At 51.8% G+C, this 4,214-nt stretch overlaps 1 non-coding gene across 1 annotated transcript; it reads right to left on the bottom strand.

Moving 5' to 3' along the window:
- Positions 1-3,352: 3,352 nt before the first annotated feature.
- trnav-aac (transfer RNA valine (anticodon AAC)) lies at positions 3,353-3,425 on the bottom strand. The gene has a single exon. It is a non-coding gene; the product is annotated as a tRNA-Val (tRNA).
- Positions 3,426-4,214: the final 789 nt, after the last annotated feature.

Below are 4,214 nucleotides of genomic sequence, written 5' to 3'. Positions count from 1 at the left end.
ACGGTATAAAAACAGGAGCAAGGAAATTGGAGGTTCGCTTGCTACCGGACAATGTAAATGGAGGCTTAAGGCACCTGCCCTCTACAATCCGGCTGGGCGCCTGCAATGGCTATGTTTTTTATGTGGGACAACCAAAGGTGTGACGGCGCTGTGGTGCTGTGGGACACCTGGCATCGTCCTGCACTGTGAAATGCTGCAAGACCTGTGGCAAGCAGGGACATTTAGCCTCTGACTGTTCAATGCTGCCAAAGTGCAATTTATGTGGCTCGGAAGGACACATTTTTAAAAACTGCCCTCACGCCTACGCCAATAAACTCAAAATGAGAAAGGATGAGGCAGTGCTTGTTTCAGCCAAACCGGCCTGAAAAGCCAAAGCAAACAACAAGTCAAACAAAGAACCCTTGTTGGACAAAGACTCTCAGCCTCCAGCCAGGATCAGTCCTGCTGTGGCTCCGGGGCCGGTGGAAGAGAAATCCACTACGCCTCCACAACCGCAGACTGCACCAGACAAGCACGAGGGTTTGAAAACCCCCGAGAACAGCGAGGACCCCTCCCCCACTCCTGCTCCTCAGAACGAGGGCCAGTGTGGGGCCCCCCGGTGGAGCAGGTCCAGCGAGGATACCCAGGATTCAGCGGAGCTGCTTTTCTCAGACTCTGCAAGTGCTACAGATGCCCTCCTCTCCTCCATCCAGTCCATTACAGAGGATCTGCAGCAGCTGGTGGGTGAGGGGGAAGAGGAGACTGGTGCATCGGCTGCACCCCTTTCCCCTCAGTGCTCCCAGGAGCTGGACTTGAGGAAAAGGAAAAATGACTCTGTTTTCTCCCCGAGCGAGGAGGAAGGAGAGCATGGCGATGGGGACAGCTGGAACCCCTCCACCCCTCCCTCTACCCCCTTCCTTGAAATGGACTCCGTGAACGCTTTTACTGCTGCCACCCTGATGAAGGCTCATTCAGAGGATGGCTGGCAGGAAATTGGTAAGAAGAAAAAGAAAAAGAACAAGGTAACAGGTGAGACAGAAGAGAAATGTGTTTTGTAAAGACTGGTTCCACTTTCTTATGTAATATGGCTCTAAACATAATTTCTCTTAACACCAGAGGTATCACTGACAGAGTTAAATGCCAGTGTGTCTTTGATTACCTCCAGCAGAGAGAGGGAGATGTGTTGATGTTGCAGGAGTGTGCTTTAGCCTATCAAGAGAGGTATAAAAGCTTTGAAGATAGGTGGGATAAAGGGCCTTCTTATTGGTCAGGGGACAATAACAACAGAGCCTCTGGCGTGGCCATTCTTTTCAAAGGATGGGCTTTCAAATTGAAAAGTATTCAGAGGGTCTTAGATGGCAGGTTGCTGTGTGTGGATGTGGAATGGAGGACTGTTAACCTGCGGCTAATCAATGTGTCCTACTGACGTGGGAGGAAGGGTGGAGCTACTCAAGGCACTCTCTCCTCTATTGTTATGTAGCACAGACGTGATAGTGGGAGGGGATTTTAATTGTATTTTAGAGTACACAGACAGGCAGTCTAGCTCTCCGATAAAATTGGATTCCAGCTCACTGGCCCTGCAAAACGTAGTTCAAGACTTTAAACTCTCAGACACATATAGATGTATATATCCCACAACAGCAGGATGTACATGGTCAGGGAGGAATAGCAGCTCCAGAATTGACTATTGCTTTGTCTCAGAGAGAGTGAAAGTTGTAGGGGTCACTCTTCAGCCTGTCTTCTTCTCAGATCATCAGGCTTTAGGTTGTAGAGTGGAATTCCAGGGCGGGACTGTCTTTGGCCCAGGCCTCTGGAAATTCAACACAAAGCTGCTAGAGAACTAGGGGGTAGTATACCGCTACAAGGAGAAACTATTACATTGGCTGTCCTTGTAGTGTCTGTACAGGTCAGTAGGAGAGTGGTGGGAGAAGGTGAAAGTGAGGACAAAGGCCTTTTTCATGGCTGAGGGAAGGAAGGCAGCTGCCAGACAGAGAGGAGTGCTAGCCAGGAAACAGGCAGCTGCAGCGTCTCTACACGAGACAGTGGCTTCGATGTGCTCGAGGATATCACCCTTTTAAAAAAGGACATCAGGAGCATAGTTGAAGAAAGTAGTCGAGGAGTGCTGTTAAGAAGCAGATTGCAGTTCTTGGAAGAAAATGAGAAGTGTACTCGCTTCTTTTTCAGGAAAGTGGTAGGCTCCAATTCTGTCATGGAAAGTGTAGTTGATGAGGAGGGAAGAGAGAGTACAGAGCTGAGTGCTATCCTCTCCTGCATCGAGGCCTTCTTGTCATGGACGTCCGAAGGGACTAACGGTGGGGAACAGGAGAGCAGAAAAAGACCCATATGCGTAGCGGCGAGACGGGAAAAAGGCCCTGGCTCATTAGTGCAAAGAGTTCAGGAATGCCGTATAGAAACCTGTGCCCTCAGGGAGCGGACGTGGGGCGCCCTGGTGCTAGGCGGGTCTCAGGACATCCGAACGTCAATGCTGAGCGAGGACAGAGTGCAAGACCCGGAAATATATAGCCCAAGGGAAAGACAGGGACAGGAAGGACAGAAGACCAGAAACTATGGACAGGACAATGAAGGACCACTATCTGGCTGAAGAGGGAGAGACGCTTCTACTCAAGACTATACAGCTCCATAGAGATAAAGGATGAAGAAATTCATTTTTTTACATCAAAGCAAGAAAACGTTTTGAGAGAAGAAGATAGGGAAGTACTTGAGGGGGATTTGACAGTAGAAGAGATGAGAGACTATGGAGAGCTTACTGAAGGGGAACACTCCGGGAGCTGACAGGCTCCCTAAAGTGGCGTCTGCTTTTACTACTTGCACAAATGAAGGCAAAAAAAAGCCAATCGATGTGAACGAACGACGCTTTACAGAGGAGTATTGCCTGACTGGATCGTTGATGAACGACAGAGGCCACTCCGACCTCTTCTCGGTTTTCTTCAATGACTTGAAGGATCTTCTTCACATTCGCCCATGCAGGGGAAGTCAGTTACACCAAAGCAAACACAGGAAAGTGCAATTCAAGCAGAGACCAGGAAGGACTTGTTTACACCGAGAGTGGTCGGAGAATGGAACAATGCGCCAAGCCCTGTTGCTGGAGCCGATTCTTGATGAGATCTTGGGCTCACTAAGAGGCCCCCGCTGGATGCTAATCTTTCTGTTGTTCTTGCAGGTCCTGCGCTGCTTTTGAGCCGACAGAGCTCGTCCTGGTCTGTCGGCACAGCCCAATTGCAAATGATCGGCTCCGCGTACAGAAGGAACGTGCGTTTGGTACAAGAGTGCACGAAGGCACCGGAAATACATTGGGAACAAATGACCGGTCTCTCAAGACCTCTGTGGAGTACAGGAGCGTGCAAAACGAGGCTGTTTCCACCCGGTCTCGAACCGGGGACCTTTCGCGTGTTAGGCGAACGTGATAGCCACTACAGTACGGAAACCTGCAGGGACCGCTGCTGGTGTCTCACTTGCATTTCGGGCTGAGAAAGGGAAGCATCACTTTAGGCAGGGGGCGCTGGAGAGAGGAACAAAGGGCACGATGAAACAAAATGCCGAAACCCGGGATCTTTAGATCTTCAGTCTAACGCTCTCCCAACTGAGCTATTTCGGCGGTGCACAGAGCCCACAGCCACCTGCTCCAGCCTTCCTGTGTTGCGGCATGACCGCACCAAGAGGAGCGGGAGAGTGTTGCAGGAACGTCACTCAGAAGGAAAGCCACCCAGCTGCGCCCTCTGAGCTCTGTCCAGCGCATCTTCCTCGCATGGACTCCTGCCTGCGACGGGCAGGAAACAATTAGCAAGAACAGAACGACACCCCATGGGTGTCTCATGACCGCACCTTAGGTTGTGACAGGTGCAGGTGTGAGGGGTTGCCGGGCTACTTTCGAGCAGAGCTTGGGCGGAGGGGGGGCGGGAAAGCAGACAAAGAGGTGACACCTCAAGGTCTGCACGATCACAGCTGTCCGCTGCCCCAGGCTTCTGCTCGATAAGCTACTGGACACACCCGCCCCTCCTCACACAGACCGTGGAAAAGCCCCCAAGTTGGAGAGCTCTCTCTTCCTCCAAGGAGCTCTTGGACACGACGCACAGACAGAGCGCGGGGAGCCGCCGCCTGCAAACACGGCTCCAGGCAGGACTCCGCTCCGCAGGAGCCGCAGAGCAGAGGAGATGGGGGCAGCTTAGCTCCTGTGCAGAGACCTGAGCTGTTGTTGCTGCGGACGCTGTCTTTTC

This window comes from Lepisosteus oculatus, chromosome 14, assembly GCF_040954835.1.
Source record: "Lepisosteus oculatus isolate fLepOcu1 chromosome 14, fLepOcu1.hap2, whole genome shotgun sequence".
Classification (NCBI taxonomy): domain Eukaryota; kingdom Metazoa; phylum Chordata; class Actinopteri; order Semionotiformes; family Lepisosteidae; genus Lepisosteus; species Lepisosteus oculatus.
Note: the sequence above shows the minus strand (reverse complement) of the source record. Positions and strands in the feature narration are given on the sequence as shown.